Here is an 11,857-nt window from a genome sequence, read left to right on the forward strand (position 1 = left end):
TGTCAGGCCCTGCTGCTCCGATGTCATGAGTGGCTCCAGATCCCACGGCTGCATCTCTATTGATTCCCCCATTACATGGAGGCTGGGTGCGCGTTTAGGGAAGGGGGGCGGGTGGTCTCTGCAGGGGGGCGGGGGTACTGCCCCAGCTGCTTAGCCCTGTCCTCAGCCACATGCCAGGCAGCACTCAGGTCCCTGCCCCTATCCCCCACCCCCGACAGTGACTGTCCCCAAAGCTGCCCCTGACAGCAGTAAGCAGGAGGGGCTCAACATTAGCACAGATGTCAGGCCAACGGAAAACCAGCCAGGAGGACCTCTGCGGGCCCGATCCTGCACTGAGTGCCTTTGTTTCTCAGAGCCCTTATCCAGCACCCTGCAGGATGGGCCCCCTCGCGAGGAGCAGGAACGCAGGTGGGTTATCTTTAGCATACCAGCGTCAGGGGGTTCACAGGACCGGGCAAGGGCAGCTGATGCCCAGCACCGAACCATGAATGCCTGGTGGACTGACATCTAGTGGGGCACCCCCTGCCGAACCCCCACCCACCCCCTGTAAATCGCAGGGCCCAGCCCCCCGTGTTTAAAAGCATTCAACTCCCCTGCTGTTGGCTCCTTTCATGCCAATAATCCTATTCCTCAACAGGAATGTCATAAAGCAGGACCCACAGCCAGGCAGACACCTTCCCTGCAGCTGCAGGGTCCGGAGGCCACCCAGCACCCCGAGGCAGAGGTAACCCGCATGGCTGGGGAACGGAGCCTTCCCCCCACCTCGCCCCTCATCGAGGGCAGGGCCAACCTTCCCGGTGGTGGCAAACCTCAGATCCGGACAGAGCGGGAGCTCCCCTCGCACGGCTCCCTGGGGTGGGGGCACTGTCACCCTTTCTGCCCCACCCTGTCTCTATGGCAGGGCCCCCGGCAGGCCTCCCCAGCTCACCCGTGTGCTGGATTCTGGGTCATCTCCCTGTGTCCGGTTCCAGCCCAGGCAGGTTCTGCCCAACAGCCTGGGGGCTGCACCCCAAGTGAAGGGCAGGTCCCCCCCATCTCCAGCCGGTTACCAAGGGGCTTGTGGCAGCACAAAACAAACCCAAGCAGCCACTGCCTGCTACCTCTTCCACCTCGCCCCCATCCAGCCCCCTGCAGAACAGCTCCAGCTGGGGGGTCCTCACCGCTCCTCCCCTCCCCCTTGTTAACAGCCCCCCCCGGTACCCACCAGCTGCTGGGCAATGCCAGCCCCCCCGCGGGGGGGCAGAGCCAGTGACCCTTCAAGGTTCCCCTCTGCATTGGAGCCCGTAACAAAAGCTCGCTGCAGGCTCCCCCCGCCCCGGCTCGGATGGGGAAGGCAGGGGCTTCTCGCTGACTACACAAAGGCACGTTGCTGCCCGGGCAGAGGATAACCACCCCCAGAGTGAAATCCCCCCCACCCCGCCGCCACCACCACCACGGCCGCGCGCCCCCTGCCCTGGGCTGCCCCCGCCCCACAAACGGACCCGGGAGGCGGCGATCGCCGGCCGAGAGCCGCAAAGTTTGCAGGGCTCCCGGGGGAAAGCCCCCCCTGCTCGAGGCAATGCCCCCCCCAGCAGCGCCCGGCGCCTTTACCTACCGTGCCGGCGGCTCCCGGGAGCCAGGCTGGAGCTGTCTGCAGCGTGCAACTCCGAGCGGCTCTTTCCTTTAAGGGGCGGCGCTCCTCCTGCCCCCCCTCACACCTGTCCCTGCCTCGCACCCGCCTGGCATCCTGGCCACGCATCCAGCAGCGCCCGGGAGCCAGGGCGCAGAGACCCACACCAGGCGGGGGGGGTGTCCCCCCGGCAGATCCCCCCCGTGCAATGCAGCTCCCCGCCAGCTGTGCGCATGCAAACCCCGGCACCCCCCTCCCCAGGGCCAGGAGGGGGGCTGGGAACAGCTGCAGCCAGGGGCTCCTGCCGGGGGGGGCGGGCTGGCTCGCTGGACGGAGGAGAGCTCCTGCAACCCCCCCCCACCCCTCCCTGCTGCCTTTGTCAGCCTGCGGGGGGGGAGGGCTAGCGGGGGGCGGAGAGCGGGTCTCTTCCCGGGTCTCCCCCGGCGCTGTCTGCATCTGCTGGCTCCGGCCCCTGCGTTATCTGGAGCGCGCACATTGCAGGCTGCATCTTCCCCTGCGCCGCAGCTCCAGCTCGCACCCAGCCCGGCGGGCTCCAGGCAAGAGCAGGGCTGGATTCCGGCGCTTCTGCCCGGAGCTGGAGCGCGAGGGGACCCGCTTGGTGGGGGCAGAAAAGCTCCAAGCGGGCGGGGGAGGATTTGAAGGCCGGGTGGGGCTCATTCCTTGCCAGCCCAGCAAAGGGTGTGGGGTGGGGGGTTGGTTTTAGGCCAGAGTAGGCGAGGATTCCAGTTCCCAAATCGCTGCCCCGCTGCGTGCCTCAGTTTCCCCCATCCGCAGCATCGGGAGAACTCTTTGCCTGCCCTGTCCCCAAGGACCGGAAGCTCTTCGGGGCAGGGGACATCTCTGACTCTGTACCCACAACCAGGACACAATCGCAGCCCTTGGTATTTCTCCTAGGCCTTTGTGGTATCGGGGGCAGGGGCACCGTGTCTACACTGGAGCTAGTTAGGAGACAATATGATTGGAACTGGAGCAGCACCGAGAGGTCCTAACCAAGGCAGCGCTAGGTGCAGTACAGACACACAGCGCGAGCCATTTCTTGCCCCAAATCTCAGACAAGACAGACAAACCTGCTGGCCCCGTAATTAGGGGCTGGGCCATGATCTTTAGGGAGAGTTCTGAGGATGCCAGGTGCCCAGGGCCCCAGACCGCCTTCAGACAGCCCTGCTCACCCGGCACAGCTGGGAACTAACCCCAGGCTGGCAATCCGGGTATTATTATGGTTTGTTTTGCCACAGGGCCGAGCGGCGCCCATCATACACCAGGCCACTGTTGTGCTAGGCTTATGATTCTCAAACTTTTGCGCTGGTGACCCCGTTCACATAGTAAGCCACGGTGTGCAGCACTCCCCCTCCTTATAAATCAAAAACACTTTTTGAGATATGTAACACTATTAGAAATGCTGGAGGCAAAGCAGGATTTGGGGTAGAGGTTGACAGCTCGCGACCCCCTCATGTAATAACCTTTCGACCCCCCCTAGGAAGTGCCAGAATGAAGGTAGCTTTTGCATCCTTTATTCAGCTGTCTCAGGCACATGCACTGTGATCTAGTCTTTAATTACACCCACTATTTTTTTCCTCCCAGACCCCGCCTTGTTCAGTGCTCAGGATGGACGGTGCTTACTGATGGGTATCTCTCCAATATTCCTTTTTATCCTCATGCTTCAGTGCGTGGCCCCAGGCATTATTCACTGCCCAGCCGCCAAGCCCTGCACTGAATACAGAATTATTCATTCCTCTGTGGACTTTTCCATGCTGCTGTCATTGGAGGATCTTAGCCTGTTACAGACATGAATGAATTTATCGTTGTGACACCCCACATATTATCATCCCATTTTAGGCATTATTATCATCCCATTTTACACCTGGGAAACGGAGACGTTAAAGCCCAAACTACCAAGGAATTTTGGAGGCCCAGTTTGACACGTTTAGGATTTTTTGTAAAACATTTGGCAGCTCTTCATTATTCAGAGCACAGTGCCCTGTTGACCTCAGTGGCAGTTGTGAGTGCTCAACACTTTTGCAAGTCAGACCCAAGGCCTCTTAGGTTAGGTCCCCAGAAAATGAGGAACGCACAGTGGCCGCTGTGAAAAGTTTGCTCTAAGTGACTTGCCCAGCACCGTCCGGGAACTCTGTGGCAGAGGCAGGGACGGAACCCAGTTGTCCAGGACGGCATTCCACTGCCTCCGTTGCGAGGAATCCTCTCCCTTCCTGCCTCATTCACTGCACAATTTCCAACTTCTGCAAAAATGACTCGGGGTACCAAGAGGCAGCTTCAGTAGGCAGCCCCGAGTCATCCCCAGAGCAGGTCCAGCCCATGCACTGACTGAGGCAGGGGGCCTGTGGAAGAAATCACTTGTGATGATGTAATTAAAGAGTGTGTCATCACGGCCCGGCATACCCACAAGAGGGCTGAATCAAGGTTGCACGGACAATCCGAATGCCAGTATTCCCTAACTTTGGAGGGCTCGGTTCTGCGCAGAGAGAGACATGAGACGCTTTGCCAGGGGGTTTCACGGCTATTTGCTGACAGCCGAGGAATGTTGACACTCAGGATTCCTGGGTTCATTCCATGTTCTATAGAGGAGTGTGCTTTAGTGCTTACAGACCCTTCTGTCCTATTTCCTCCAAATCTCCTTCTGCTCCTATCCACCCCTTCCCCTGCCCTGTCCCCTCCTGTTGCTATTCCTCCCTCAACACCTGCCTGCCCCCTTTTCTATTCCCTCCTCGGTTCATGCCCTTCTCCCATCATGACTATCCCTAGCCATTTCTTGAGCCTATTCCCACTTTGGGTCTTCTGTTCCCCTCTGCTCCTGCTTCCGCCCCGTCCCTCTGCCCTGCATCTCTTCCCCAGTCCCTGGTTCCTCACCCCTCAGCCTTTGAGTCAGGCAGATTCCCCTTCTCCTCCCCTGGCCACAGCCTGGGTTCCACGTGCCAGCAAGGGGCTAAGCCACTGAGCGCACTGGAGAGATGGCGTCCCCACTGGCCGTGCCTGAATGCGATGCCGCGGCATCCTCTGGAAGTCAGACGGTGCAATTGCAGGAAGAGTCCGGCTCAGCTCCTGCCACCCTGAGGATGGAGCACAGTCAGCCACTCCGCAGGGAAGCCACACGCCCAGAGGAGCTGGGTGGGGACGGAGCATGCTCATTGTAGACGGATTCTTCGGAGAATTTAGCTGCCTGATGCTAACTCTCTGAGCATGTGCAAACAGAGAGTTTTCTAACTGGGCCAGATCTGGGTGGATTTTCATGGGGGTGGCAAAAAGGTGAGCTCCCTGCCAAATTGCACATCCGTGCTCCAAAGCACAGAGGTGCTAGAGCACCTCATTAAATAATTGGAAGATTTTTTTTTTTAATATGGGAAAAACGAGGTATTTCCCCCCTACCCTTAGAAATAGTTGGCCTGCTACAGCTGAAGCTTTCCAAAAATCAATCAATCCATCAGCCCAAGGCTGACATTCGCCATGGAAAATTTCAGCCTGAACAGTCAAAGCTTAGCAAAGCTGTAAGCAACTGAAAACGGGATCGTATAACGGCAAATGCTGGCCAGCCTTCACTAGAGGTGTCATTACCTGCACTGCCTATGATACTACATACTGGGTCTGGATCTAGTCCATCTATTTATTCATCTGCTTGCAGACCCTGTGCATGGAGCTGGAAGCGTGCGGCCAAATGTAAACGTTGCCGCTGCTTTGCCAACTCAGAAACAGTTTGCACAGACGTCAGCCAGTGACTGGTAGGTGAATCACGGCCAATTCCAGGGGGAGCTCCGGGCTTCCCCACAGTCTGTAGGAGGCCTGGACTAACCAGAGCGGAACGATAGCTACTCAGTGGGGCCCAGTTCACGCAGCCAATGAGATTTGACCTCATATATTTAAGGACACCTACACGCCATGAAGTCTTGTCCGATACCTCATCAAATAGCTGATGCTAAGGCTTCCCAGCCGCAGGGGTGCTGGGTGGATTACTTAGTTAATATCTGCACAGTGCTTTGAGCACAGAAAGCATTAGACGAATGCTAAGTATCATTAGTAGCTAGCAGTCTAATCTGTCTCCAACTGGTGGCCAATGGATTGAACTCCCTGCCCCTGCAGAAGACAAGGGGGGAAGCTTTAGTCGCGTGGCCACCCCCAGTCTTTGGATGTGGCATTTCTCCACAAGGACTGTCCATCAGGGCCAAACCGCTAGAGGAACTCCAGCCCTAGCTCCTGTGCCAAATTGGTTCACACGTTAGAGGGGGTGCTGCCCGGAGTCAGGACAGGCGAGCAGCACAGGAATCTTAGTGAGGCAGAATGGCTGCCTTTGTCTCAGAGCCCCAGGGCTCCCCACCCTGACTCTTATGGAAAGAGCCCTGGGATTCCCAGTGGCCAGCGGTGGGCCGCAGGGCTGCCCAGAGGATTCAGGGGGCCTGGGACAAAGCAATTTCAGGAGGCCCTTCCATAAAGAAAAAGTTGCAATACTATATTCCCGTGAGGGCCCCTGTGGGGCCCAGGGTCTGGGGCAAACTGCCCCACTTGCTCCCCACCCCCGGGCAGCCCTGGTTGGCCAGACCTGGGTTTCACCGTGGGCTTTGGAAATGGCACTTCTGGCAGCACAGCGCCCCCTGGCACTGCTTTGGGGCATCAGATCAGCATGGACTCGGAGAGGGTATTTCTGGAAGGCCTCCCACGCCCGCATGGCTTAGCGTGAGGGGTCATATATCACCCGCATTCGGGCCATTGAACGTGAGGCTCTAGCCCTGTCAGACTCCACCAGTGTCAAACCCCTAAAAACCACTCGGCAGAAAATTAATTTTTATATTATCTGTTTCAAGAATGACCTTTAATATTCCTCCCCCCGGCCGAGCCACCTTGAGCCGCTTGAATCAGTGCAGCCGCCCCTACCACGCAGGGAGATGTTAAAATAATCCTGTCACTTACTCACTTTATAGCGCATCTCATTTTCTTCTCCCCCCAGGCAGGGCACTGTGCTGGGACTTGGGAGACCTAGGCTCTATTCCCAGCTCTGCCACTGACCTGCCAGATGACCGTGGGCAAGTCACTGCCCTGCTCTGCCTCAGTTTCCCTTCACACCCTTTGTCTGGCCTGTCCATTTAGACTGCAAGCTCTTCAGGGCAGAGCCTGCCTCTCTCTATGTGGATGCATGCAATGGGGCCATGATCTCAGTGGGTGGTACTGCTGTGGTACAGGGGTACCTTTAAGGGCTGAGCTTCCCAGACACAGAGTCTGGGTGGAGCACTGTAAAGCTCATATAATGCACAGCCAATTGAAATGGAAGATGGAATAAATCAGGTCTCTAGCAAGCAACTCAAGTGCTAAGTGATCACTGAATGCCACTACTGCAATATAAATAGATACTGCTACGCTCTCTGCTGCTCTTAAATCCCCCTCTGGTGCCTGAAAATAAAATATATTCCCACCCCGCCTCCTGGCTAACACTGATTCTCCTCTGCCTCCCTCTCCTGTATCTGTAAGAGCAGAGACACCAACACGGGCATGGCTCCCGGCTGCTCACTTCTCTGTCTTTGCCCTGAGCATGACCAGGTGTCAGCAGGCATGGAGGATGCATGGCAGGGGAATGCTGCACCCCAGCAGGGAGCGCTCACGCACACTCTTTTTGGTGTCTCTCTCCCCCAAACCATGACCTCCTTGCTTCTTCCATGTCCAAGCAACAGCAAGGGGCTTTCCCTGCCTGGCAATGCTGGGAGACCTCCCAAAACTGAGCAGCGGGGAAATGGGCAAGGTCTGTCTGAAGGTGCAATCCACTCCTGGGCGCAGATTTGACTCTCAGTCAGCAATAAGCCAATGCCCCAGCGTGGTGCTAGGGGGCGCTGGGCTGCTGGAAGTGCCATAGCTGGGACCAGCCCCTGAAAGTCCTAGGGGCTCCTTATCTGGCCTGCCGTCTGGGCTGCATTCACACTCAGGTGGTACCATCCTGCCTCCCCCAGATCCCTGTCTCAATGACAGCTGGCTAGGAGCGTTCTGCACTGCCTGGTCCTTAAGCATCACCGTGTGGCGGGTGGACAGCCGTCGCCCTCCGGCCCAGAGGTGGCTGCATCACAATGGTGTGCTAAGTCGTGCGGTAGCAGGCTGTGGTGAGGCCGGGCTAACAAACGCTGGCAAAGCCTGTCACACTCTGTGGCTGGAAGGGGTGCTAGAAACGCAGAGCATTCACATGAAACAGGGAGCTCTGAAGGAAACCATGGACTACGCTGGAGCCATTTTTATGGTCTGTTTCTTATCTACTTTCCAGGCAAACAGCTTGCCTGGGTCTCTCTCAGGCAGCCTGGCGAGGCGCAAAGCCTACTCTGGTTAGGAACGGCTTCACGGTCTTTACAAAGCTGTGTTTCCGCCTCGCAGCTTCCAGGCATGCTGTGCTCAAAATAGGGTCCTGCGGAAAGTGCCCACTCATCCCCTTCCTGCCATCCCCTTCCTTCCACCGTTTCCTCTCCGTCCTCGGTGGCTTGCGAAACTGGCTGGAACAGCCCCATCCCGCTGGGTTCGCTCAGCCCCTTGGTCGTGGGTTGTGGAGGCCCCAGCAGGCCAGGCGCCGTCTCACACTAGGGGCCAGCTCCACTCCCCACAACGGAGACCCCAGGGGCATTGGGAAGGTGACCCCCATCCAGACCTTGCAGGGAGCAGGACGGGGCTGTGGAAGGGATTCAGGTAGGAGGTTCCCACTGCCTCCTCCTCTGGCTAGTTTCCTTTGCAGTCCTGGGTTTGGGTCTTATCCTCCCCAGCCTGGGCCCCGCCTGCATCTCCTCTCAGACGTAAGGGAGCAGAGTGAGGCCTCCAGCTGAGGAGGAAGAAAGCTATCAGCTCCCCCCTCGCTCTACCCGAGCCGGGAAGCTGGATGAGTCCAGGGCTGCCCAGAAGATTCAGGGGGCCTGGGGCAAAGCAATTTCAGGGGCCCGTTCCATTAAAAAAAAAGGTTGTAATACTATAAAATACTATATTCTCCCCTGTGGGGCCCATGGCAAATTGCCCCACTTGCCCCCCCACCCCAGGCGGCCCTGGATGAGTCTCCACCTTAATGCCGATTACGGTGCTGGGGCATGAGAGTTGGAACACGCACAGCTCCCCCTGCAGGCCACAGGCTGGCACTGCTGCCTGGTGCAAGTCTCCACAGCTCGCTAGGGACCAGCCTTGCCGCCTCTCTCAGCCCTGAAGAAATTAACCCCTTGGAAACCGTGGGCATATCTGTCAGCACAAGGGGAGGCCCTGCCAGTGGTTGGAGGGCTAGGCCTGGTCAGGGTTTGAATGGGAGATGGCCAAGGAGACCCCGGCTGCAGTAGGGAACTGTGTTGGTGACTCCGTGTGCTGAGCTCATCTCAGTGTGGTGCCAGAGGGCACTACAGAGCCCACTGCCCTTTTCTGCATGGGTGGGGTTGTTCATATCAGCGTCCTGGCCCAGTTCCAGTCAGGTTAATTACATTCCACTGAGCTAAATTCCCCATTATTTCAACTGAATGAACTGTTCTTTGCTCCCTAGCCTAAAACTCTCACACATTGCTGCTAGGCAGCTGTTAAATATGTTCCACCCCAGAGGTGGCTGCATTAACAGTGGTGAGTGGCCCTATGCAGAACTGCTTGGTGGCTGTTAAGCAGCTGCCATGTTGCGCCCCAGAGGTGGCTGCATTAACAGTGGGTGAGTGGCCCCTATGCAGAACTGCTTGGTGGCTGTTAAGCAGCTGCCATGTTGCGCCCCAGAGGTGGCTGCATTAACAGTGAGTGAGTGGCCCCTATGCAGAACTGCTTGGTGGCTGTTAAGCAGCTGCCATGTTGCACCCCAGAGGTGGCTGTATTTCAATACTGAGGCCAGGCTTACACTACACACTTACTTTGGCATGACTACATTGCTCAAGGGTGGGAAATCCATCCTCCTGAATAGTTATACTGGCCGTAACCCCCAGCGTATGTCAGCGGGAGATAGGTACCACCTCTCATGGAGTAACTAAGCTGACGGGAGCGCTCTCTCCCATTGAGAGCGTCTTCGCCAGAAGCACGACAGCGGCGTAGCTGCATGCAGCTGATGCAGGTCTGTAGCGTAGACCTGTCCTGAGTGAGCGACCCTTTTGCTGCGTTGCCGTGTGGCTTTCAAACAGCAGCTGCACCCTTCCCCAGAGGTGGCTGCATTTCTTGGCTGAACGACTCCTCTAAGACGCAGCAGGGTGGCTGTTTAACAGCATCTGTGTTCTGCCCCAGAAGTGGCCGCAGTCCAGCAGAGGGTGAGATAGATGGTTACAAGCTGCCTCCTGCCTGGAGAGCCTTGGCCGAAAGGCGTTATATAAAAATGCGAAGTGGAATTGTGATGGTTATATAAATCCACCCAAGTCTGAGTTTGGCTGGCAGTCTGGAAACTGCAGCATCGGGAGGGCTATAATTGTACACAGCCTGCACGGAGAGATTTATTCATGGCCTGTGGATTTTGTTTGACCTTTTGGAAATATATATAGTGGGAGAGGAACTAATTGGCTTGCTCTAAAATCTCCCTGGGTGGCAGGGTAAACGGGTCTGAATTCCCAGCCTCTTCCAATGACCAGTGCCTGGGGCAGTGACAGCTCCTCCTCTGCAGGCCTGGCCTGGTCCCCACTGTGCTCGAGCTCTCATCGTTAGCTCTGCTTGGAGGCCTGATGCATGAATCCCACCGCTGGGACCTCACAGCTCCTACCCTGCCACGGAGGGTACCCCAGAAAGGGAAACTTGCCAGTCAAGAGCTTCCAAAGCTTCCAGTCCAGGGGATGTTTGGCTGTGCCCGTCGGACAAGTGCTTTGCATAGGTTGGTTGGCCACTGGCTGGCTTGAGCAAGGCAAGGGCGGGATGCTTAGAGGAGGGAGTGTGAGCTAATGGGTGGAACACTGGAGGGCAAGGAAGGAAGCTGCAGGTTGGAATCTAGCGGCACTACCAGAGCTGGGGTGGGGGGGAGCCCCCAACTGAAATGGCAGCCGAGCGGTGAGTTGGGTAGGATGGGCATTTGCAGCTGTGCAGGCCCTGGACTGAAATAACAGATAGTGCTATGGGTCGGGAGGGAGGGACGCTAGCGGGGGGGACCCTGGATTGACATACCAGGGGAACTGTGGGTCAGGATGGAGGAGCATCTGTAAAAGCTGTATGTGTGGGGGCCGGGGCCAAGGACTGGGATAGTGAAGGCTGCAGGCTGGGATTGAAGAGCTCTCGCTTTTTTGCTGCCCCAAGCACGGCAATCAGGCAGCTTTCGGCAGCTTGCCTGCAGGAGATCCGCTGGTCCCGCAGCTTTGGCGTAGCCACCGCTGAATTGCTGCCGAATCCGCGGGACCAGCAGACCTCCCACAGGCAGCCTGACTGCCGCCCTTGCAGGGACTGGCAGGGCGCCCCCCCTCCCGTGGCTTCCCGCCCCTGGCACACGCTCGGAGCGCTGGTGCCTGGAGCCGCTACTGACTGGCAGAACACTAGGGGCACGGGTAGCACCAGACTCAGACAGCAGGGGATTCAGAGATTGATGTTGATGGGCCAGGCTGGGGGAGTTTGCACAGAAGGAGGCTGGTCAGCAGCTCCTGTTGCACGGGGGCGATGGGCTTTGTCTGGGCAGCAACTCGGTCGGCGCTGTCCTTGCGGATTGATTGCCCTGTTTACAATTAAAGCCGGCGCGGGAGGGGGGCGCGTGCTCCTCTTTGCCTTTACGAGGCAGTCGTTATTTATGAGGCAAACAGAAACAGAGGTGTAAATGGAAATTATATTTCAAAGCTGTAATAAGCAGCATCCATCAGGCACCCTGGAACCCACCTCACCCCCTGCTGCTATTTCAGCTGCCTGGCTTAAGTTTCCTTCTGCTGGCCTGTAAACTGAGGGACAGATGATCTGAATGGGAGGCCCATGAACTAGCAATGGGGCTGGCCTGGTGTCAGGGGGGAAAATCCCCTCTTGCTGAGCTGGGCGTGCCCAGATCACTGCTCTTCTCATTATGGGGGTGCCTGGGGCATGGCAAAGGCCTCGAAGCAGAGTCCTGCACTTAGGACAGAAGAATCCCATGCACTGTTACAGACTAGGGACCGAGTGGCTAGGCTGCAGTTCTGCAGAAAAGGACCTAGGGGTTACAGTGAGGAGAAGCTGGATATGAGTCAGCAGTGCGCCCTTGTTGCCAAGAAGGTTAACTGCATTTTAGGCTGTATAAGTAGGGGCACTGACAGCAGGCTGAGGGACTTGATCATTCCCCTCTATTCGGCATTGGTGAGGCCTCATCTGGAGTTCTGTGTC

The 11,857-nt window shown here is 57.4% G+C and overlaps 1 protein-coding gene and 1 long non-coding RNA gene across 2 annotated transcripts in view; one reads left to right on the forward strand and one right to left on the reverse strand.

The window, feature by feature from the left end:
• Positions 1 to 2,092, reverse strand: part of SEMA6B (semaphorin 6B) — a 91,650-nt gene extending 89,558 nt beyond the window's left edge. Inside the window, exon 1 of the mRNA XM_075070886.1 lies at positions 1,595 to 2,092. The gene's annotated coding sequence lies outside the window, so the exon portion shown is untranslated. The remainder of the gene's footprint in view (positions 1 to 1,594) is intronic.
• Positions 2,093 to 8,137: 6,045 nt separating this feature from the next.
• LOC116822137 (uncharacterized) overlaps positions 8,138 to 11,857 on the forward strand; it is a 12,205-nt gene continuing 8,485 nt past the window's right edge. Inside the window, exon 1 of the long non-coding RNA XR_004373083.2 lies at positions 8,138 to 8,290. This is a non-coding gene — a long non-coding RNA (uncharacterized LOC116822137). The remainder of the gene's footprint in view (positions 8,291 to 11,857) is intronic.

This window comes from Chelonoidis abingdonii, chromosome 11, assembly GCF_003597395.2.
Source record: "Chelonoidis abingdonii isolate Lonesome George chromosome 11, CheloAbing_2.0, whole genome shotgun sequence".
NCBI lineage: Eukaryota > Metazoa > Chordata > Testudines > Testudinidae > Chelonoidis > Chelonoidis abingdonii.